This window comes from Sus scrofa, chromosome X (assembly GCF_000003025.6).
Source record: "Sus scrofa isolate TJ Tabasco breed Duroc chromosome X, Sscrofa11.1, whole genome shotgun sequence".
NCBI lineage: Eukaryota > Metazoa > Chordata > Mammalia > Artiodactyla > Suidae > Sus > Sus scrofa.
This window is the reverse complement of record NC_010461.5, coordinates 100,113,733-100,140,133: the sequence shown is the minus strand read 5'-3', so window position 1 is coordinate 100,140,133 and position 26,401 is coordinate 100,113,733.

Below are 26,401 nucleotides of genomic sequence, written 5' to 3'. Positions count from 1 at the left end.
ATGAAACAATGGTAATAAACTGGTTGCTTTCAAAATAACTAGTTGTTTTCAATGGTGTTTTGAAATTATGGAAAAATACCATTTATGACTAAGTATTTGGATTGCCACTAGGATCACCTCTCACCATGTTGACGGTATTACAATAATAGCCTTGTATTTGGAACAACTGTGTTTCATGATTGTGGTTAAAGGAGTCATGCTTTTAAACTCAATATATTTCAAGGCAAAAAGGAGGCCTTGTTCACCAGTTGAGCATATTTACTTGTTAAAGTACAATAATCAAATGGGAAACAAAATACAGCACAATTTAAAGATATATAAGGATTTGTGTGTTTCATAAACCTTTGAGAAGAGTTAAAGATCTATCACCATTAGCTCCTTTCTCAGCGTCAAAAAAATAGCTCATTTTCGTATTAAGTGTAAACTTATCTGAATATATAGGAAGAACTGATAACAACTTGATATAAAGTCATCAGAGGGGTATTTTACTTTTATTTTTATTTAATGTTTTTGGTGGTGGTAGCTTACCTCTTCAACAACCAGAAGGCTTATTTTATCTGCTTGGTTATCTACATACCTAAATTGAGAGGACATAACCTTATCTCCAAGCCTTCTGCTATTATCTTTTTGACTCATTCAAGATTGTCTACAATTTTCCTTAAAGGCAAAAGTGGATTTACCAAATAGAAGATATAAGTGAAAACAAATGTCTATTCAATGAATGAATGAGTAAATGAATGAATGAATTTATTTATAAGTACTCTGTTATTTATTTCCCATTGGTTTGCTTAAGAAATTTTTTATTAATTTTGAACTCCTTTTCTTTTGAGGCTCTAATTTTCCCATATCAGTGTCTTCATAGCATAAAGAGGAGACCTTATACCATAAAGGTCCCTGGTATAAATCTGCATATCAGAAGAATGCATATTTGAGAACTGCTCTGAGAGCAGTAATTTTCCTTGTTTATTGGTATTCTCCTGATAGGTGTTTACTGATTACATTGTATCAAATTATCCTTAACATTTATCACTCAAAGAGCAAAGTATTTGATAAGGTGGGACCCACTGCTTATTGTTAACGAACTTGCAGCTACAAATTCATGCTGTACCAGGACATTATTTAAAACCACATTTTAAAAAACAGTATTTTCAAGCAGCATGACTTCTCAACATTTGGTATCTTAGTCTGCTTGGGTTGCCATAACAAAATATCATAGACCTGGCAGTTTAAACAACAGAAATTTATTTCCTTATACTTCCTCAGCCTGGAAGTCTAAAATCAGAGCACCAGCTTGGTTGTTTTCAGGTGAGGGTTTTCTTCCTGCCTTTTAGACAGCTGTTTTCTCACAATGTCCTGCCATGGCAGGAAGATAGCTCTGGTGTCTCCCTCTCTTCCCATCACCAGGGTCCTATTTTCATGACCTCATATAAACATAATTACCTCCCAAAGGCTCCCTCTCCAAATACCATGGCCTGAGGAATGGGGGAAGGGGGGAGGGTTAGGATTTCAACACAATTCAATCCATAGCATTTGGTAGAAAATAAAGCTTCCCCTGATACTTTGAAATTATAACAGAACATATACTACAAACCTGGGGCTGTTTAAAAGAAAGTGACTCCCTGTTGTTCACAGTATAGAATTCCAATTTCTTATCCTTGATACACTTATCCCCAATCTGGTCTCCTATTAGTCTCCTTCATAAACTCTGCCATCAAGGTGGAAGATTCTCCTCACTGACCCCTAAACATGGCTTCATACTATTTTCATAGCCTCAGTTCCATGCATTTGTTCATTCAAGTAGCTTAAAATGGTCTCCCTAATCCTTTCTCCTTGTAATAATCATTATCAAGAATTTTGATACTAAATAATTGCATTGAGGAAATGGTAAACGCACAGTTGATATGAGTTAAGTACTTAACATGGATTATCTCCTTTAATCCTTGAAACAACCCAGTGAAGCAGATACTATTAGGATCCCTATTTCACAGATAAGAAACCTGAGACTACAAATATTAAGTAACTTGTTCAAAAGTCCCACTGCTATATATGACATAATAGCAGAGCTTGAATTCAAACCCAGTTTTATCCTGCTACAAGAACTGAGGTTTTTTGTTGTTGTTGTTTTGTCTTTCTGCCTTTGCTAGGGCTGCTTCCCACGGCATATGGAGGTTCCCAGGCTAGGGGTCCAATCAGAGCTGTAGCCACTGGCCTACACCAGAGCCACAGCAACGTGGGATCCCAGCCGAGCTGCGTCTGCGACCTATGGCACAGCTTATGGCAATGCCGGATCCTTAACCCACTGAGCAAGGCCAGGGATCGAACCCGCAACCTCACGGTTCCTAGTCAGGTTCATTAACCACTGACCATGATGGGAACTCCAAGAACTGAGTTTTAACACTTGTGTTATGCTTCTTGGAGTCAGAATTCTTAAAATAATTTTAGTAAATGTTTCCAGACAACTATTTCCACTGATGATGAATCAGTGATGTTATTATTTTTTAAGAATTGGAAAACACTGGCTATTAACTCTATGGACAAAATATATCTAAAGGGAAAAATCCACCAAAAATAAAATTCATTCAACAGGCATTTCATGATCAAATTGGCCTCTTTTTAAAAATTGAATGTCATTGGAAGTTGATGGATATAGTTTTTCAAACCTTCTTAAAGAAATCTTCCCAGTAGAAAACATTAGCCAATTTGTTTTTAAAAGATTACAATTCTCATGATCTATTTTATATCATTTAATTTTAGACAATGCCAAGCAAATGGAAGGGAAATGCCTGTATTAGCAAGGACTGCTTGGGAGTCACATATCTTTCATTCTTAATCAAGATACTGAATATACAACATAGAGCCAAGTGCAGAGTGGATACGATGTGCATAGATCTCTTTCAAGCCTGATGACATTTAAAGCCATACTATAGCACCAAGTGAAATACTTTGCCCCACAACACAATATCTATTTCTACAGAGGACAGGCACAGACTCCTCACCAAATAATACATTTACTTAAATGAATGAATGAAAGTTGTGAATGCCTACTATATGCCATGACCACCGGGGACAAAGCAGTGAACAAGAGATTAGAGGGCTATCAATATAGAAGGAAAGACAAAAGGTAAAAATGTAATTAAAATTATAGAGATACATACAATTCTGTCGGTGTCTCTAAGCGGAAGAGCTGATCTAGTGTGTGGATTCATGGTTTCCTTCAGTAAGAAGTGATGCTTGAGCTGAAACCTGAAGGATGAGTATGAGTTGGTCACATATAGAGGTGAGGGGGAGTCACAGCAGAGGGGAACATTCCAGACAGAGGAAATAGTAGATATTAAAGGCCCAGGAGAGGGTTTGGTACATTCTAAGAACTGAGAAAAGCCTAATATGGCTAGAACACAAATATTACGATTGAGTCAAGCATGAGTGGAGCTTGTAAAGATATATTAGTGATAGTTCCTTCAGAGACCTATAGACCAAGTTTTTGTATTTTATGCTAAGACAAAGGGGAAGACACTGAATTCCTTCTTAACCTATGAGAGAAAACTATTTTATCCAGCTCCTTTTTCTCTTTCATTCCATAGGTGTTCACTGACAATTGTTATGTTCTATATGTTTTATTAAAAACAGAGATTTACATTGTGGTCATTGTCCTAAAGATGCATATAGTTTAGTTTGCAGAAAGAAAACAAGATTTTACACAAGTTGTTTAATACCTTTAGCTGCAGTTTACTCATCTGCAGAAGAGAAATAATAATGCCAATTTCACAATAAATTCTCAGGAGAAACTGACAGTGTTGTTATGCACCAAAGATAAAGCACAGTTTTTTAATAACTTCATATACACTATTCCCGCTGAATATTGGAAGACTGAGTTTACCAGAATGAGGGGGGCAGAGAGAGGGTGGAATTCTTAACCACAAGTCTTTCTGTAAAAATTTTCCAACACCTGAAACTGCCTTTGTCCCACCACTATATTTAACCTCTCTTATAGCACAAATCACACTGCATTACTGTTATTTGTCTGCATTTATTGCTACTGTGAATAACTTGAGGGTAGAGTTATATCTTATTCATCTCTGTCTCCAAAATCTATCACATGGTCTTACATCTAGGAACAATTCACTAAACATTTTACTCACTGAATGAAAATCCACACACATGAATCAATTATTAAGGGATAATGAATTAATACCTAAAGTTCTACATTGTTTATTTTAGACTGTAAATAGTAGAGTATCAGAAAAAATAAAAGTAATAATAGCAAGCCCCAGTAGTTTGCATTTTTTTCAACTTGAGTCCTTTTTATTTTATTTTTATTTTTATATTATTAAAGTATAGTTTATTTACAATGTTTCATCAAGTTTTGCTGTACAACAAAGTGACCCAATCACACACATTTCCCTGTGCTGTAGAGTAGGATCCCATTGCCCATCCATTCCAAATATAACAGTTTGCATCCCCAACCCCCCCCCCAAATGCCAATCCATCTCACTCCCTCCCCTTTCCCCACCCTGGGAGCCCCACATCTGCTCTTCTTAGGCCCCAAAAGTTAAAGAAGGCCTTGTGGAGGTGTTGGGATTTGAAATAAGGTGTTGTGGAAAAATAGATTTCCATAGGTAGAGAGAGAAGCATGGTAGTTATGTCAATGGTTTGGGAAGGTTTATGTAGGTAAGTAATAAAAATTCGAGATGTCCATGTCAAGCAACATTAGGTAGGATGGAGAAATACCAATCTGAGGCATCTATTACATCCCACGGACTGTAATGGGCTTTTTACGACATTTGTTATCACTTAACTTTTGCTGTATAAGAATCTCTCAAAACCTGGTAACTTAAAGTGAAACATGTATTTAACTCATGATTTTGCAAGTTGGGAATTTGAGCTGGGCTCTTTTGGACAGTTCTTCTGATGATCTTGGCTGGGCACATTAATACATCTGCAGTTAGCTTCTGGGAGTTGGCTTCTTGTCAACTGCAGCTATGTGGGTGGATGGACCAAGTGTTTCTTATCATCCAGCCGGCTAGCTTAGGCTTTTACACTTAGTAGCTAGGTGCCAGAAGGGGAAAGAAAGGGCAATATTCAATGTGCAAGCACTTTTAAAGCCTCTGCTTGCAACATGTGTGGTAATGTTTAATTGACCAGTTTACCACATAGCCAAATTCAGATTAAGAAGTGGAGAACTAAACTCTACTTTTTGATGGAAGAAGCTGCAAAGTCACATTGAAAAATGTCATGCATGCAGGAATGGAAGGAGTTATTAAGGCCCTTTTATGTATTTATTTATTTATGGCCACTTCCATGACATGCAGAAGTTCCTGGGCCAGGACTGAACCTGAGCCACAGCAGTGACAATGCTAAATCCTTGATAGCTAGACCAGGGAAGCCCCTATTAAGGCCCTTTTAAATAATCTACATCAATACTATCTTTAATATTCAACTAATCATGGGGGTTAACATGTATAATTCCATTTTAGAGAAGCAAAAAATGAAGTTCAAAAATTTCGAATGGCTTGCAAACATTACAAATTAGCAGAGCATGGATTAGAACCTGGCTTTGTCTACCTTCAAATCCTATGTTATTTCTATCACATCAGGCATCATCCTGGAGAATCCATTTCTAGCTATTAAGAAATACTATAGATCCTTGATTTTGATAACATGGTCAAAGCATTGTTCCATGAAGATGGCTCCATGTGCTAGAGGGAAAGGAATGAGATGAGACTGGAAGGAAAGTTTTCTGTGTTGTGACCCCAACCACACATAGGATTTCAGGCATGATCACAAGTAATCTTCTTATACCCAGGAAACACAGCCAAGTGCTCAGAAACCTACATGCAACTCTTTTCTATACTAAAAAGCCTTAGTATATTTCCACAGGGAATAATTTTCTTCTTTAAAGCTACTTGATAGAAGCGGGTTCAGAAACTCAAGTTCTTATATTTCTCAAGTCCTCATATTGCCATAAATAATAAAATAAAAACCACCATAAATAATAAAAAGTAGAACTTCATTAAAAAGATTTTTTTTAATTTATAGGCATCCATCCCACCCCAAATATGCTGAATAAGAAATGTTTACTATATCTTCTATTTGAAATTGAACAAAGTTGTCCTATCACAGAATACACATATAGGAATAATTAAGTTTAATATCCAATTGTCCCCTGAAGACCCCTTTTCATAAATGAGAACATATTACTTATTGCATCTCAGTACTTGCTTCTGAATAAATCATGAAGTGTAAATATCGCATAATTTTATAAAATGAATAGTTACTTCCCTAGTAGATTGAGTTTTCAAAAGGATTTGTGGAAAATAGCCATTGATCTTCATTTTTTTCTGTCTCCCCTTTGTAGCCAACATTTCCTGTTTCAGGAAGTAATTTTGTTCTTAAGCATAGAACTTCTTTGTTGTCAGTTTCTTTCCCACACTGGTTCTTTGAGGTAATGGCTCAGCTCCTATCACTGTCTACCACACATACTCTAATTATAAAACACATACATAACTCATAGATGTTTTAATTCATTTTATTTTCAGAGGAGCTAATCTCAGTCTCCATCCAACATCTCAGAGAGTTATTCACAGTCAAGGATAGACAAATGCAAAGCACTGCAGGAGAAGGATCTGAAGTTTAGTCCCCACTCCAAAGTTTCATAGCTATGTGTCTTTGAAGAAGATGTCACCCTTTAGGGCTTTATGTTTCTATTTGTGAAATAGGAATAATAATAATGATAATAACCAAAAATAGTAATAATAATAAAAAAACTACATAAAGAGGCTAAACTGGAAATCTCAGAGACAGACAGAAAGAGAGATATCCTCTGAGTATTTTGAATCCATTAAGACCATCAATAAGAAACCAAAGCAGTTTCCCAAGAAATAGCATTGTCAGTTGTATCAAACTCGGCATTAGAAGGGAGTGGTTATGAGTAATGAAGACTGAATATTTCAGAAGTGATTACTGGTAAATGCAACTTCTATTTTCCCTAGGACAGCCTAGGACTCTGAAAAAAACACATCTTAAAAGGATGGTATTAGCCTTTTGACACTTGATCTTATATTCTACCAGTGGTAGAAACAATCAGTGATGTTAGGAAGATGCTCATGGCTGGTATTCCTAGGACCTGGTATCTAGTTCTGTCTCTCCACTTCCTACCTAGGAGATCTTGGGTTGGTTTCTTCTGTTTCTGAGGCCTAGTTCTATCATCTGTAAAGTTAGAAGGTAAAACTTTATTGTATGAGTGTGATTTATTAAGGAGGATGTTGCCAGCCATTGCAAAAGAATTGGTTGCTTAATTATACCTTTTCAAGCTAAATTAGTTCCAAGCTTTCCCTTTCTTGGTGCTACGTAGTTAATATGCAGATTACATTATTATAGTGCCAGCTTTCAGTAAAACTGTGAAGGAGTTGATTTCTACATATTGTCAATTTTACCCTCTCTTTAAGTGTCCTAACACAAACCTGAAATTCTTCCTCTAGGTGCCATTCCAAATGCATCTAATATCCATAGCCTGTCCATTCTGACCAGGGCCCATATGTGTACTTTCCCCCATCCTAAGGCCTTTCAAGGTAGCCATTGGTCTGTCCTACTCATTCCATAGCTCCACTCAAAGTTTACTCCAGCTGTCATTTTTTCAAATGACATTCCCTCACAAGGCAGGGATAGATAAATGAGCTGGTTGTAGTGAGGACTCTATTCAGGATGAAAAAGTTAATTGAAATATGTCTTGTCCCTAAACTTAAATGTGGATAAAAATGGAGGGGGTTAGACAATAGATATTAAAATGCTAAGGAATAATTAAATAGTATGTATCTTTATGTGGGCTTGAGAACAATAAAATATTGCCACTTTTATGGTCAATAATTAACCAACATGCTAAGTAATGATGATGATGAGTATGATGAATTCTTATGTCCAGAAAGAAAGTCCATCTGATCTGAAGTACTGAGTGTTTCAGGTTTGCTGAAACCTAAATGATTAATTTCCATTACAAAAAGGTTAAGAAATCCATAAAATTTTGTTAAACAGCTTTGACTGATAAAACTTGACAGAGCACGATGACGATGTGTGCCTTGGTTTAAAATGCTCATTTTTATTCTTTCTTTTTACTCATCAGAAACCAAAATGAATCTCCTGCATTCAGAGCATAAGACTTCTGGTAAGCTCTGAGTCTTCTACAAAATTGATTTTCCTGGGCACATTGCTGCTAGTGCCTCATGCTGATGAATGACCCTGCTGGTGAAACACAATTTCTACTAAATCAACAAATAGTTGTTATAAAGGCTCTAAGTCTTACTCCATTCCTGCAAGAAAAGTTTCCATCTCCTGCTCATTAATCCTTGTAGGCAAGATTCAAACAATGGGGAAAATTCCAATAAGCCCTCTTCCTTTCATAACTATTTTCTAGTTATTTTCTAAAATTCTGAGGAGGGGGCTCAATTCTGCAAAAAGAATGGTGAGATTTAATGGAGGTCAGGATAGTTCTTAGCGTAGGATCATTCAAGTGCCAGTGGAAATGACCTCCCATTAGGATATGTCATACATAAGCCTGTTAAATTATATTTGAAGAAGGGAGAGAGGGAAGAAATGGAAGAAGGAAGGAGTGAGGAAGAAAGGAAGGAAAGGGGGAGTTCCCATCATGGCACAGCAGAAATCAATCCGACTAGGAACCATGAGGTTGTGGGTTTGATCCTTTGGCTCACTCAGTGGGTTAAGGATCTGGCATTGCCATGAGCTGTGGTGTAGGTCGCAGACACAGCTTGGATCCTGTGTTGCTGTGGCTGTGGCATAGGCCGGCAGCTATAACTCCGATTTGACCCCTAGCCTGGGAACCTGCATAAGCCATGGGTGCAGCCCTAAAAAAAAGGAAGGAAAGGGGGAAGAGTAATGCTCAGGGAGCATCTTGTGATTGTCAGATATGGATCTGCATAAAGATGAGTCATTCTTGTTGGATTCAAAGGACAAAAGCATTTTTTGCAATGTGCTTTTTCTTGGTTGTGACCATACCAGTGTATCACTCTGTTTTGAGATTATATTAAGGGAGAGTCATCATCATTATCATCATCAGTCCTAAGAATTATGCTTGGGTATGTCCACTCAATATTTACTCCCAGCATTTTTCAGCAGTCAACCAGGTGCTTCCCATTCCTGAAGTACTGCTTTTGTGTAGGCAAGTAATTCTTTGTAAGTGATGTAAAGGACCTGCAGACAGGCTTCTGACAACCATGATGTCACACCATACTGGCAAGCTTCAGTTCTCAATTAGCAATACATTTTTTCATCTTTTTCAATGGGGTAGTAGCTAAAAGAGCATTATTCTCCCCATTCATTATGACCATGACCTTCTAATAGTAAGAGAGGATTGTTATTTACCTGAATGATCTTTTTATGCAATAACGAAGGTATCTTTCTACCTAAAATATTTGAAAATTTATTGTGGATACCATACATTTACTGAACTATAGTTTTTACTTTTCTTTTTTTCCAGATGATGTTTTCCAAACATGCACACTTAATTTCCCTATACTTTTCTGTGCCCCCCATGGTGTGTCAGCATTCAGAATTCACTGATGGCAGTGTTCACTGCTACTTTGTCTCCATTTTTATCCAAAGAAAATCCTAGAACTCATTAAAGAAAATTCCAAAATATTGTCTCTTTTCTCCAGGGCTTGAGTTGTAATGCCTTCATTCATTCATTATGTACAGCTCTGATTTCTCCCAACAAAGTTCCAGGGATCTCTCCTTTGGATCTATCACTGAAGGAGAAGGACTCCTGACAAGTCTTCAGGTGAGCAGTTGTCATTTGAATTATAACAATAAGAGTATTATGCTAAAGGCCAGGGAACAAACAAAAGGATATAGTGTTTGCAGCTCTCTAATAGCACCTTCTGTGCAGTCTTAAGCCAGAAGAGGACATGGAAGACTAGTCCATAATTAAGATATGTGTTCTGTGGTGCTCCTGCCCTGGATGGGGACATGTCATCGGATGATAGGCCAGAAAGTAACAAGTGGCTAGTAACCCAAATCCCCCTTCCTAAATTGGCTTATCAGAGCTAGTGCTTTAGCCTGAGGCCCTATAACACCAAAATTAATTATGGTTGGTGAATATGAATGTCTCACCTATTTCATTCCCTTACCCACAGAAATAACCACTAAAGATAGGGGCCAGTGGATCTCATCATTATCTGAAACAGAAACTCCTGAATAATTTTCTATTAAGTGGCTAGAGTACATTGATAATGCCTCAGGGTTCAGCATTCAACATGAACCATCATATTACTAAATTTCTTCTGAAGCATCAAATGTCAAAAAAAAAGACGTATGCACTGATCATCAGAAGTATATGCACAGTGTAATCTATTGGAACCCTGGAATTTCATACATGGTTTGTTTTGCTCAAGGAGACATTTTTTTCAAATTTTATTTTAAAATCTACCTTCCAGTCAAGCAAAGAGATAAATATATTTCCTTCTGGCATCAAACCCACAAAATTATAGGTACAAATGGAAATATAAACAGGAACAAATGCACACACATATACACATGCAAATACATACACACATATGGGAAAGATGAAGAGACAGAGAACAGACAGATGCTGAAAATCAATAAGAGATATTCTCAGTGAACCAGAAATTGTGAGGAATCATTGAAAACTAGAAAGTAGACGTTAAGCCTCAGAAGGAAACTGTCGTGAGAAAAGCTTATGCAATCAAAAAGGGAGGATCAGTCCTAAAGGGGTTCCATATTTGCAGACAGACAAAAACAAGTGCAAGCGGGGACATAATTAACATGGTAATTAGATGGCTATCTCTACACACTTATCTAGACAATACAGTCCCTGTGCTGTAGAGACCTGCTTCTCCTAGTAGACCAGATGACAGATTCAATTAGAGATCATGGGTAGATTGCTGAATTATAAACTGAAGGATCAACTGTCTCAGTCTATTCAGGCTGCTAAAACAAAGTACTAGAGACTACATGGCTTATAAACACCAGATATTTACTTTTCACAGTTCTGGAAGCTAAAAATCTGAGGTCAGGGTGACAGCATGATTGAATTATGAGGAAGACCCTCATCCCAGTTGTAGACTGCTGACTTCTTGTAACCTCACATGCCAGAGAGCAGAAAGGGGGAGGAAGACCGATTCTGACTGTTATGAAGCCACTAATTCAGTCATGAGGCTTCCAACTTCATTATAGTTTCTATCCTAATTACCTCCCAAAGGCCCCACCTCCTAATACCATCACATTGGGGATAGGGTTTCATCATATGAATTCTAGGGGAGTGGTACAAACATTAAGGCCACAACATCCCACCACTGGCCCCCCAAATTCATGTCTTTTTCACGTTTACAATATATTCATTCCAGCCCAGTAGCCCCCAAACTTAAGTTGGTCCAACATCAACTCTAAAGATTAAGTTTAAAGTTTCATCTAATAACATCAAATCAGATATAGATGGGCTTAAGGTACAATTTATCCTGAGGCAGATTCTTCCCTAGATGTCAACATGTAAACCAAACAAGTTATGCAAAACTAAACCAAAATATTATGTTGGAAAAGGATAGAATCCTATTCCAAAGGAAGAAATGGGGAAGAAGAAAAGGAGGACAGGTCCCAAGGAAATTCAAAACTGAGCTAGGCAAACTTCATGAGATCTTAAGGTTCAAGGATAATCCTCTTTGACAACACAAACAGATGGAAGATATACCATGCTCTTGTATTGGAAGGATCAATATTATCAAAATGACTATACTACCCAAGGCAATCTACAGATTCAATGCAATCCCTATCAAATTACCAAAGACATTCTTCACAGAACTAGAACAGAATATTTTAAAATTCGTATAGATACACAAGAGACCCCAAATTGCCAAAGCAATATTGAAAAAGAAAAATGAAAATGGAGGAATCAAGCTTCCTGATTTTAGACAATACTACAAAGCTAAGTCATGAAAACAATATGCTACTGGCACAAAAACAGACTTATAGACCAATGGGACAGGATAGAAAGCCCAGGTATAAACCCAAGTACCTATGGTCAACTAATCTATGACAAAGGAGGACAGAACATACAGTGGAAGAAAGCCTCTTGGATAAATGGTGCTGGGAAAACTGCAAAGCTACATGTAAAAGAATAAAAGTAGAACACTAACACCATACACAAAAATAAACTCAAAATGGATTAAAGACCTATATATAAGACCAGACAGTATAAAACTCCTAGAGGAAAACATAGGCAGAAGCTCTTTGACATAAATCACAGCAACATCTTATTTGATCCATCTCCTAGAATAATGACAATCAAGACACAAATAAACCAATGGGACCTAATCAAACTCAAAAGCTTTTGTACAGCAAAGGAATCCATTAAGAAAGTGAAAAGATGACCCATAGAATAGGAGAAAATCTTGGCCAGTGATGCAACAGAAAAGGGCCTAATCTCCAAAATATTACAAACAACTCACGCAACTCAACAACAAAAAAACAAACGACCTAATTGAAAAATGGGTGGAATACCTAAATAGACATTTCTTCAAAGAAGACATTTGGATGGCCAACAGGCATATGAAAAAATGCCCAATATCACTAATTATTAGAGAAATGCAAATCAAACTACAATGAGGTACCACCTCACACCAGTCAGAATGGCCATAATTAACAAGTCAACAAATAACGAATGCTGGAGAGGGTGTGGAGAAAAAGGTACCCTCATCCACTGTTGGTGGGAATGTAATTGGTACAACCACTATGTAAAACAGTATGGAGGTACCTTAGGAAACTAAATATAGAGCTACCATATGATCCAGCAATTCCACTGCTGGGCATATGTCTGGACCAAAACTTTCATTGAAAAAGATACATGCACCCCTATGTTCATAGCAGCATGGCTATTCACAAAAGCCAAGACATGGAAACAACCTAAATGTCTACCAACAGATGAATGGATTAAGAAGATGTATGGAGTTCCCATCATGGCTCAGTGGTTCCGACTAGGAACCATGAGGTTGGGGGTTCGATCCCTGGCCTTGCTCAGTGGGTTAAGGATCTGGCGTTGCTGTGAGCTGTGGTGTAGGTCACAGATGCGGCTTGGATCCTGCATTGCTGTGCCTGTGGTGTAAGGCCGGCAGCTACAGCTCCAATTAGACCCCTAGCCTGGGAACATCCGTATACCATGGGTGTGGACCTAGAAAAGACAAAAAGGCCAAAAAAAAAAAATGTAATATATATACTTAGGAATATTACTCAGCCATAAAAAAGACAAACTAATGCCATTTGCAGCAACATGGATGGAACTAGAGACTCTCATACTAAGTGAAGTAAGTCAGAAAGAAAAAGACAAATACCATATGATATCACTTATTTGTGGAATCTAACATGTGGAACAGATGATCCCATCTAAAAATAACAAACAAACAAAAAACAAACAGATCATGGACAAGAAGAGAAGACTTGGGGTTGCCAAGGCGGAAAGGGAAGAGAGTGGGATGTATGGGCATTTGGGAGGTTTTTTTGGGTGCAAACTATTATATTTGGAATGGATGGGCAATGGGATCCTGCTGTACAGCACAGGGAAATGTGTGTGATTGGGTCATTTTGTTGTATAATAGAACTTGATAAAACACTATAAATCAACTATACCTTAACAACAATAATTTGTAAAAAAGAACAAATGAATAATCCTCTTTGGTTCTATACTCTGCCCTCCAAACCCACTGGGCAGCAATCCACCTTCTGGACCCACTGGGATGGCAGTCTTGCCCCCACAACACTGCCAGGCAGGAGTTATGCTCCCAGACCTCTGCTGGATGACCTCACCCCCAAAGCTTTGGGCAGAGATTCCCTAGCCTGTTGAAAGAAAGGTGATGCTCCCCGCTCCTTTTCGAACTCAGGAGGCAGACTCGAATCACCTTCAGGCTCATTCTTTCCTCATCTTAAAGAATAGTGCACTTTTGCAGCCGAATAGCTCCTGCCTTATAAAATCCAAGAGGTCCATCAGCCTTTCTTGCTTCCCTCCTGTCTTCTCCCACTTCACTTCAAACTGGCAGTTTTCTTACTGGGATTACTGATTACATCCATGGCTCATACTCCTACTAATCTCTTTGACAAAGGATTCTTTAGCCACACTGTTAGTTTTCTCATCCAAACATGGTTTCCCATTTTTTTGCAACATGGATAGGCTGAGAATTTTCCAAATCTTTAAATTCTAGTACTTTTTTGCTTAAGAATTCCATCTTTAAGTAATTTCTTTTTTCTCACATTTTATAATAAGCCTTCAAGAGGAGGAAGTCATATATCCTTAACACTTTACTCATAAGTCTTTTCAGTTAAATATCCAATTTCATTGCTCTGAAGTCTACCTTCCACAAAACACTAGAACATAAACACAATGCAGCCAAGTTCTTTGCCACTTTATAATAAGGGTCAGCTTTCCTCTAGTTTCCAATAACACGTTTCTTTTTTCTGAGACCTCATCATAATGGCCTTTACTGTCTATATATCTACCAACATTCTGTTTATAATTATTAATATATTCTCTAAGAAGATGGAAGATTTCTCTATAACTCTCCTCTGTTTCTGAGCTCTCACCAAAATTTCCTTTTAAATTTGCTCCATGGCTATACTGGCTTCTTCTTGCATGCACTTCAAAACTTCTACCCAGTTCTAAAATTACTTCCATATTTTTAGGTATTTGTTACAGTAGCAATTTCACTTCTCAGGAACCAATTTCTACGTCCTTTCCAACTGCTATAACAAAGTATCATAGATTGGTGGTATATAAATAACAAATTTATTTCTCACAGTTTTAGAGGCTGAAAGTCTGCAACTCAGGTGCCAGCAAAGTCAAATCCTTGTAAGGACCCTCTGCAAGGTTACAGAGTTACTTGTTACTTGTCATTTGTCACTGTATCTCCACATGGCCAAGAACAAAGATGGAGAGTGAGTTATCTTGAGAGCTTAAAAGGGTACTAATCCCAATCATGAAGGGTCTACCCTCATGACCTTATCCAATCCTAATTATCTCCCAAAGGCCCTGTTTCCTAATATTATATTGGAAGTGGGGTTTCACCATATGAGTTTTGAAGGGATACAAATATTTAGTACATTATACCAAACCGCCACCATCTCTTGCTGGAGTTAATTTTGTAGTCTCCTTGTTCCCATCCTTGTCCCTGTACCTAAAACCTATTCTTAACAGAATAGCAGGAGAAACTCTTTTATAATATAAATCAGATTGTGCTTCTCCCCTGTTCAAAGCACTACACTGGCTGAATGTCAAACATGAGTGAAATCAATAGTCCTCCAGATGGCCTTGAGTAACCTGCCCAATTTTACCTCTTTAACCCTATTTCTTTTCATTTCTTTCTTCCTCAGTAGGCTTCAGTCACAATGACTTCCTTGTTGCACATTTCCATTTAATCTTTCCTCAGGTAAAGGAAGAATCCACACTTGCATTTGATTTAAGCCTCTGCTCTATTGTAACTTCTTCTGAGAGGCCATTCTGACCACTCTGTCTAAAGTATTACCCCCCTCACCGTATTCTTTTCTTTTTCTTCTACAACTCATTAGTATATAATAGGCACATATGATGTAACATAACATCATTGCATTCAATGAATAGTTACTGAATATTGGTTGAATGGATAGTACCAAATATTAACACACAAACATGCACACACAAAAAAAATGAAGCAGAAGAGTGAATTACTGAACTGGAGGGCCAACTTGTGGAATTTTACTGAAAGAGAATATAAAGGGATAAAGATAGGCCATATCAAAGAATAATTAAGGGAAATATAAAACAAATCTATAAATTTCAATATCTTTCAAATCAGAGTTCCAGATGGAACAAATACAGGGAGTGGAGTAGAATAATATTCCAGGAAAATGATGAGATAATTAGAATTATTCACAAATGAAAAAAAAGAATGCTCAAAGAACACTATCTTCAAGATATTTCAAAAAAAAAATAATCCCACACAGAGGTACATTTTGGTGCTATTTTATGAGTTGAATGGTACAATAAAAACCTAGAGCATGGTTTTTGCTAGTTTCCTCTGGGCTATGTGTGTAATCCTCCTTCCACTTTTAGGGTCTGAGAAGCTGCGCACTTCTTCCTACTGGTTTTATATGACAGTTATTAATTTAGCTAATTAATTTTTCTGCTTTGTACATTGTCTCGCTCAACTCTATAAAATGTGGGCACAGAATGTTAATTGTGACCAAACCAAGGAGAAGGAAGAGGACCCTAGATTATGTGTAAAATAAGCTTTTAAGGACTGATATGGATATATTTGTGACAGAAAGGTGAGGAGGCAATAATTCCAATTCAAATTTGATTGAAACTTCTTGGGAAATCATCTGCTCACTGGTCACTGGTTTCTTTGCAGATCTAAACTGCTCATTTAGTGTGGCATTGGGAAACTCATCCTCAAAACAATGGAAAAACAAGAACTGATGGCCCTTTCAACACCACCACAAAAAAAACTGAAGGAAGCTAAAAGTTGTTATTAGCCTCTTACCAAAGTAATTAATTCGTGTCACTCTGGAGGCTATTCTTATTTGGACATTTAGGAACATTTGGATCCTATTTCCAGATTGAAGTTGGAGTTTTTACAGTCAAATATTTTCCTGTTACTATAGAGTAGCTAAGAACTAACTGGCATCTAACCATTTGTTTGGCTTTATTATACTAGTATTATTCTTCTTATATCATGATGTTTCCACTGAATTATGAAAGTTTATTTGGCAAGTTTTCATAGCAACAATTATGAACACCCCATCCCCTCAAAAGACTCATAAGGATGGGAACATGTTGATTAAAGGCTGAAAAAAAATAAGCTTGATTTTCTAAAGATACAATGATGTTATTTCCATTGAATATATATGGCAGTACAAGATTTTAGCTTCATGATGAAAATTCCATTAGTTCAGTTAGCACTATGGTATGAACCATTTTTTGGTCATTCATTTCACAGAAAAAGCCATAAAACTCTAGAAGGGTCAGTGCAATTGATCACCCCTATGAAAAATACTCATTAGGTCAAGAGAAAGATATACCCTCAACAATAGTTTTTACTATGAGAAAACTATCCAAGTAGAAAGTAATACATGAAGACATTTTCTTTCCTTTTACTCCTTAGAATGGAAACATTAGTCTGATCAAAGGGGGAAAACCACACAGTGGAAATATGAGAGAAAGTGGGTAAGTCTGGATAAAGGGAGGTAGAAACATTTCAAATCAAGGCAGGGGAAAAGAAAACTGCATTGTGTAGCATTTACTGATTTCTTTTCTCAAGCTATCAACATGATGTCACTAAATAAGGAGTCAGGAAGAGATGTATGGCAACACACCCTTATATACCATTTCCACCACACAGATGCAAGAAATGTACATGACCTCAAGGATATAGGTAATGATAAAAATATTTCAGAATAACTATAAGGTTATAAATTTTGAGTATTTCTTTGTAATATATTTTATTTAATTATAAATTTACATAATTTATATTTAAAAATAATTAGTTTCATACTTGCCTTGCAAACTTATTGAAAATTTAATAATTGGCTCCTCCAAATCCATACAAGAGAGCTTTAGCAAACCACTGCTTACAGTAAATAGAGCAGGGCTAGTGAAATTTTAAAAACATAGTTATTATATTTGAGAAAATTGATAAATTTTCTTAGCAAGACCATTTCCTTCATTCTCAATATTGGATAGATCATCTTCCAATAGATCATCTTCCAAAGTTCTCTTGGATAGAGAACTTCAGGGGAAAATGTAAAATATGATTTAGACTATACAAACGGGAAGTCTTTTTTTTCTCTCTCTCTCTCTCTTTTTAAGGGCCGCACCCCCAGCAGATGGAAGTTTCCAGGTTAGGGGTTAATTCGGAGCTTCAGCTGCCGGCCTACACTACAGCCACAGCAGTGGGGGATCTGAGCCACGTCTGTGACTGTCCTACATGACAGCTCACAGCAACACCAGATCCTTAACCCACTGAGCAAGGCCAGGGATCGAGCCTGCATCCACAGGGATACTAGTCAGATTCATTTCTGCTGTACCAAAATGGGAAGTCTGTTTTGACACACCATTTCAGAATTGGTAACTCAATGTTTTCTTAAAGATTAACATCTAGAATATTAATCTCAAAAAAGTTTGAAGAAATTCCAAGATCTGTTCTGGGGTGTTATTTGGAAAACATTAATAAGAAAACAAACTAGAGTGTCAATCAGTGGTTTAAATATTTTTAAAAAAATATTTTTCTGGCATTATGTCATTCTTTTTTATGGCTGAGTAGTATTCCATTGTGTATATATACCACTTCTTCCTAATCCAATCATCTGTCGATGGACATTTGGGTTGTTTCCATGTCCTGGCTATTGTGAATAGTGCTGCAATGAACATGCGGGTGCATGTGTCTCTTTTAAGTAGAGTTTTGTCCGGATAGATGCCCAAGAGTGGGATTGTGGGGTCATATGGAAGCTCTATGTATAGTTTTCCAAGGTATCTCCAAACTGTTCTCCATAGTGGCTGTACCAGTTTACATTCCCACCAGCAGTGCAGGAGGGTTCCCTTTTCTCCACAGCCCCTCCAGCATTTGTTATTTGTTGATTTATTATGAATGATGGCCATTCTGACTGGTGTGAGGTGGTATCTCATGGTAGTTTTGATTTGCATTTCTCTTATAATCAGCGATGTTGAGCATTTTTTCATGTGTTTGTTGGCCATCTGTATATCTTCTTTGGAGAAATGTCTATTCAGGTCTTTTGCCCATTTTTCCATTGGTTGATTGGCTTTTTTGCTGTTGGGTTGTATAAGTTGTTTATATATTCTAGAGATTAAGCCCTTGTCGGTTGCATCATTTGAAACTATTTTCTCCCATTCTGAAAGTTGTATTTTTGTTTTCTTTTGGGTTTCCTTTGCTGTGCAAAAGCTTTTCAGTTTGATTAGGCAACATGGATGGAACTAGAGAATCTCATACTGAGTGAAATGAGCCAGAAAGAGAAAGACAAATACCATATGGTATCACTTATAACTGGAATCTAATATCCAGCACAAATGAACATCTCCTCAGAAAAGAAAATCATGGACTTGGAGAAGAGACTTGTGACTGCCTGATGGGAGGGGGAGGGAGTGGGAGGGATCAGGAGCTTGGGCTTATCTGACACAATTTAGAATAGATTTACAAGGAGATCCTGCTGAGTAGCATTGAGAACTTTGTCTAGATACTCATGTTGCAACAGAACAAAGGGTGGGGAAAAAATGTAATTGTAATGTATATTTGTAAGAATAACTTGATCCCCTTGCTGTACAGTGGGAAAATAAAAAATAATAATAATAAAATAAAATAAAAAAGATAAAAAAATATTTTTCTGTTGCTAAAAGAAAAACAACGTGTTTGGAAACTTTTCTTTATCTTTTAAGTTTCAAAGCCCATGCACAAGCATGGGTGAAGAGCCTGAAACCATACCTAAAAACCACTGAGGTAGCCCTTGAGATACTTTCATAGAATTCCTGGGTTCCACAGAACAAGAATAGATAGGTAAGAAAGTTCGAAAACTGTTCAAGGAGGCCTCTTGAAGCTTACTTAGCATAGCCTGTGGCTGGTTGATGGGAGTCAAATACCACATATCCAGAAGTATTAAAGACACAGTTATAGCTCATAATTTATTATCCACAGGCACAGAAACATATTGCTCTTGTCACAGAACATTTACCTGCAGTAACTCTAGCAGTGGAAAAGAGATAATGCTTGCTTAATCAGTAGGCTGATGTTGTTTTGCAGACACAAACTACTCCATAATTCTGACAAGAGTTTAACACTTTTATGTGGTTCAGTGCATATACACCCTCACCCCCATAAAGAGTACTCGCAATAACTAGAAGACCATAGATTTGGAATCAGTAGACTATACCACCTCCCAACAATAGGCATTTTAACCAATCAAGGCACTCTTTCTCACTTACTTCAAGACCATCCCAGGATCTTGCTTAACACAGATTTTCAGGCTGCTACAGAAAATGAGTTGGTGCCCCAGCTGAAATCCACACATATCCTTCATGGACCAATAAATCTTTCAGGTCACATTCAGCTATAATGTCCTAGTTCAGCACAAATGTTAATCTCATCTTTTCAATTCTTATTATTATTTCACTCTCTCTTTTTTAGCATGCATCATTTAAAGAGACAAGCAAACAAACAGAAATATTTGAATCTCTGAATACTTACAGAAAAGAAAAAAAATGAAGCTAAATTCATTAACTTCCCCAGCAGAACATACAGACCACTTTATATGGTACTATGACCTGTTCAAGATTAATAGTTGGAGACGAAAAAAATGGGAATCGTTTCCTCTACTTGCTTCCCCTAGTCTACCCAAAAGAATAGGGTACACTCATTTCACTCATGGTAGTAGATTTTTTAAACTGAATAATCACAGAAGGCCAGATACCAAGGACTTATTGCACGCCTATAGAAAAAAAAATTAGGAATGCCCTGTGCACGAGTGATTATAAATTGGTTATGGGGTTTAATTAAGGGGTTTTCATTTCATCATCTAAACAACTGGGCTTTGGGATTAGCAGTTGCTGTCTGTTCACATCAGTAACTGACAGTGATTCTTCTAATCATACGAGGACATATTAGCATATTGTGCATTGCAAGATGGTGCTCCCAATCAAAAGTGACAAAAGGTTTCTGAACTAAGCATCTGTCATCCAGAATGCATGGATATCCAGAATGAATATATGATTTATTTATAAAACATCTTCATTCCCAGGAGATCTTATTTATTTATTTTTGTTTGAGAAGCTACTAAAATCTAAAACAAACTTTCTCAATACTCCGAAAGACTTTTGGAAAACAATCATTCTTTAATCATTATACAGTATTTTTGACTATGTAGCTATGCCTACATAACAACTGAAAAGTATTTTAGAAGCAGAATAGAAATTAGAATCATTGTTTACCTGAAATAGTCCATTTATGTAAAATTCTCACCTAACATTTCGCTGAAATTTTCCTGTTGTCTTAATGCTTACTGTTGCATCTTGCTGTTTTCTGAAATTTATGCAAGATGCTACTACCATGTATATTTTACCAAAATGGTAGTATTGCTTTACAGATTGCATACAAAATATAAATATGATGGAATTAGCTAGATGGCATTTGACAGAAAGTTTTGCTTAATATATCTGAGAAGAGTTTTCCATGAAATATTTGCCCTTAAGATGGTTGTTCATTTTACAAATATTTAAAGTGCCTATTAGGTCAGGCAAGACATTGGATATGGGGTGTAGCAATGAACAACAGATATAATATCTGCTCTTACAGAAGTTTTATGGTCATGTGGGGAACAGGTGATGTATAATATACACCTCTTGTAGATACAGAAATCATATTGGCATATTTACGCCTCTGAGATGTTCTACAATAAGAAGCAAGCAAACAATAACAAAAACAATAACAATGATAAAACTTGTTGCTTAGCTGGGTGTTTCTCAAAACAATTTAAATGAAACAGGTGGTGTGAAGAACTCACACTGGGGCAACAGAATGAAAAAAATGGAGCTAGGAAAAAAGACCAAGAAATTCAATCTAGTTTTAGTATTAAATATACTTTACTCTTTGAAAATTGTAATATGAGATGTCAAATTCTATATTAATCAGAACATCTGAAATTATAGACAAACAGTTTATTCTGTATATACATGAACAGATGCTAGAAGAGGAAGCTACTATCAGCTATCTGCTGTGAGCTCCAGGAATCACTAAGGCCTGCATTTGTTGTACATTGATACAAATTCTATGCAAAGGCCTTTGGCTGGATTGTCCTTGCTGAAGGGCTTGATAGATCTCCTCCCCCGGTTGGTAGCCAAACACAATCTTGGTATCCCTTTTTCTCAGTGGTTAATTATATTCATAACCTCAACCATAAATAAGCAAATGGTAGTGAGGGATTTTTTTGTGTGTGACCTGAAAATGTCCTAATGCCCAGGCTAGAAATCAATCTTACATAAATTGAATATCCCCAGGCTTCATAAGCATAACAGTGCAAATGAAGTCACATTGACATTTATGCCCAAATTAGACTGACTTATTACTTCTACTTGGCTATGTGGTCCATCCTATGGAGGATTTCTTGAGGTTTCTGGGATGGCAGTGTAACTCAAATTTTTTTTTTTTCTGGCAAATCAGTCAGGGTCAATGTTCACTCCACAACTGCTGACATTCCTGGCTTACATGGCTCATGCAGCTACTTCAGCCATGCTCATGCCTCACTGCTCTCTACAGCTGGTGCTGTCTCATTCTCCAGACAAACTGAACTTCTTTCAATTCCAAGAATGTGCTATGCTTCTCTCAACTTTAGGCCTTGTCAACTAGCTACTTCCTCAATTTGAAACATATTTTGTTCAAATCTCATGTCAAGTGTAACTTACTGGAGAAAGCATTATTTGACTATAAATGAGATTTAGGGGCCCTTCCTATGTGCTCATACAGCATACTGCACTTATTTATACTGTAGCACTTATCACATGGTCTTAATAACCTGTTGGAGAGAAATAGGTAAATAGCAAGAAACTTGCTATTAAAGAGAAAGAGAAAGTAAGTCTTTTTTATCTGTGTGCCTTGGGACTTAACATAGGGCCTTTCTTATAATGGGGCTTTTTAATAGGTGGGTTTGCAGTGGTCCTTCTACCATTCAACAATTATTCTAGTTATAGCTAGGCTATAGATGAGTCAATCTTGATTATCAGTTTTCAAACTGAAGTTATACATATTAACTCTCCTTATTTCTCATATTTCAAAAATCCTGTATGCCTACCCAGGTAATACTGTGATAGAGAATGATTTGCTGATTTATTCTATTCCTTTAGGCACCCAGAGTCCTCATTCTGAGCTTTGGCTGCCTGAAGCCTATCACAGTTTTACCAGGTCATCAGAGACATTGCTTTATACTTTCGCATTTTCCTTCTTTATCAATTTTTTTCATCCTCAGTCTTATTTCCTTAGAACCTTGTTTTCTGCTATGTTTCTACTGACTCAATCAAAGTCCTTATAAAAGCACATTTTTTATTAATATATATATTTTTTTATTTTCCCACTGTACAGCAAGGAGGTCAGGTTATCCTTACATGTATACATTACATTACATTTTTCCCCCCACCCTTTGTTCTGTTGCAACATGAGTATCTAGACAAAGTTCTCAATGCTACTCAGCAGGATCTCCTTGTAAATCTATTCTAAGTTGTGTCTGATAAGCCCAAGCTCCTGATCCCTCCCACTCCCTCCCCCTCCCATCAGGCAGTCACAAGTCTCTTCTCCAAGTCCATGATTTTCTTTTCTGAGGAGATGTTCATTTGTGCTGGATATTAGATTCCAGTTATAAGTGATATCATATGGTATTTGTCTTTCTCTTTCTGGCTCATTTCACTCAGGATGAGATTCTCTAGTTCCATCCATGTTGCTGCAAATGGCATTATGTCATTCTTTTTTATGGCTGAGTAGTATTCCATTGTGTATATATACCACTTCTTCCTAATCCAATCATCTGTCGATGGACATTTGGGTTGTTTCCATGTCCTGGCTATTGTGAATAGTGCTGCAATGAACATGCGGGTGCATGTGTCTCTTTTAAGTAGAGTTTTGTCCGGATAGATGCCCAAGAGTGGGATTGTGGGGTCATATGGAAGCTCTATGTATAGTTTTCCAAGGTATCTCCAAACTGTTCTCCATAGTGGCTGTACCAGTTTACATTCCCACCAGCAGTGCAGGAGGGTTCCCTTTTCTCCACAGCCCCTCCAGCATTTGTTATTTGTTGATTTATTATGAATGATGGCCATTCTGACTGGTGTGAGGTGGTATCTCATGGTAGTTTTGATTTGCATTTCTCTTATAATCAGCGATGTTGAGCATTTTTTCATGTGTTTGTTGGCCATCTGTATATCTTCTTTGGAGAAATGTCTATTCAGGTCTTTTGCCCATTTTTCCATTGGTTGATTGGCTTTTTTGCTGTTGGGTTGTATAAGTTGTTTATATATTCTAGAGATTAAGCCCTTGTCGGTTGCATCATTTGAAACTATTTTCTCCCATTCTGAAAGTTGTATTTTTGTTTTCTTTTGGGTTTCCTTTGCTGTGCAAAAGCTTTTCAGTTTGATGAGGTCCCATGGGTTTATTTTTGCTCTAATTTCTATTGCTTTGGGAGACTGACCTGAGAAAATATTGATGATGTTGATGTCAGAGAGTGTTTTGCCTATGTTTTCTTCTAGGAGTTTGATGGTGTCTGTCGTATATTTAAGTCTTTCAGCCATTTTGAGTTTACTTTTTTGCATGGTGTGAGGGTGTGTTCTAGTTTCATTGCTTTGCATGCAGCTGTCCAGGTTTCCCAGCAATGCTTGCTGAATAGGCTTTCTTTTTCCCATTTTATGTTCTTGCCTCCCTTGTCAAAGATTAATTGACCATAGGTGTCAGGGTTTATTTCCGGATTCTCTACTCTGTTCCATTGGTCTGTCTGTCTGTTTTGGTACCAGTACCACACTGTTTTGATGACTGTGGCTTTGTAGTATTTCTTGAAGTCTTGGAGAGTTATGCCTCCTGCTTGGTTTTTGTTTCTCAGGATTGCTTTGGCGATTCTGGGTCTTTTGTGGTTCCATATAAATGTTTGGATTGTTTGTTCTAGTTCTGTGAAAAATGTCATGGGTGATTTGATAGGGATTGCATTGAATCTGTAGATTGCTTTGGGTAGTATGGCCATTTTTACAATGTTGATTTTCCCAACCCAGGAACATGGAATATCTTTCCAGTTCTTTACATCTTCTTTGATTTCCTTGATTAAAGTTTTATAGTTCTCGGCATATAGGTCCTTTACCTCCTTGGTCAGGTGTATTCCGAGGTATTTGATTTTGTGAGGTACAATTTAAAAGGTATTGTATTTTTGTATTCCTTTTCTAATGTTTCATTGCTGGTATACAGAAATGCAACTGACTTGTGAATGTCAATCTTATATCCTGCTACTTTGCTGAATCTGTTTATCAGTTCAAGGAGTTTTGGGGTTGAGTCTTAGGGTTTTCTAGGTATAGTATCATGTCATCTGCATACAGTGACAGTTTTATCTCTTCTCTTCCTATATGGATGCCTTTTATTTCTTTTGTTTGTCTAATTGCTGTGGCTAGGACTTCCAAAACTATGTTGAAGAGCAGTGGTGAGAGTGGGCATCCCTGTCTTGTTCCAGATTTGAGTGAGAAGGCTTCCAGTTTTTCCCCATTGAGGATTATATTTGCTGTGGGTTTATCATAAATGGCTTTGATTATATTCAGGAATGTTCCCTCTATACCCACTTTGGTGAGGGTCTTGATCATGAATGGATGTTGGACTTTGTCAAAATAAAAGCACATTTTAATTAACTTATGGGAGGAAGAAATTTTTAAGATTCATGATTAAGAAGGGCATATGTCCAGGCTTTTTTTTAAACAGCTGATAATAAGAAATAAGCAGACTAGGGTAACAGTCTGTACCAGGTCTTGTAGTGGTCAACATTCATACTTCACAGTGTGGGATACACTGCTGTAATGTCAAATAACACTCATTCTGACCTCAGAGCAAATGACAAGACCCTTAAACTAAGGTATACAGGTGGGACGCATATATCCCTTTAGAAACCAAGCCTCCTTGCCCTCAACCCAGCCCTCATTATTGCTCCTTACTTTTTCCATATACAGTATCGCTAGGAATCAAAGAGCCAGGGTCTCTGCATAATTTAAAGAGAATGAGGCTGATTGTGAGATATTCAGCTGTGGTTAATGTGAGAGGACTGCTCCCCTGATTAAATGACTAACTTCCTGAACTGTGCTTGATGAAGAATGCAGGGTAAAAAAGAAAGGGAAATGGTGGGAGACAATCTTTAGCAAAAAATGAGCTAGAGCAATTGAATAAATAGCACATCATAGAAGAGGAGGAATATTAGGCATCAGAACTGAGAGCAACACAGGTGAGAGGGTGAGAAGAGGAAGAAGAAAGGGTGGGTGGGGAGATAACAAGAGTGCAGGAGAGAGAGATTGAAAATAACCATGAGTAATCAATTATAAAAAAACAAAATTAAGGGCTGACATTATGCCAAGATCACTAACTGTATAGAATAGCCAAGAGGTCTTCAAACTATACCTTGTGAACCAAATTTGGCCAAATGTCTGCTTTTGCAAATAATATTTTTTTAGAACAAACCACACTCAATGGTTTACAAATGGTTGTTTTAGTGACACAAAGGTAAAGTTGAGCAGTTGTGACAGGGCTCTTATAGTTCACTAAATAAAATATTTACTATTTGGTGCTTTAAGAAAAGTTTTGCTGCACTGAGGAAAAATAAATTAGAAAAAATAGTTGATTTTCTCCAGTGA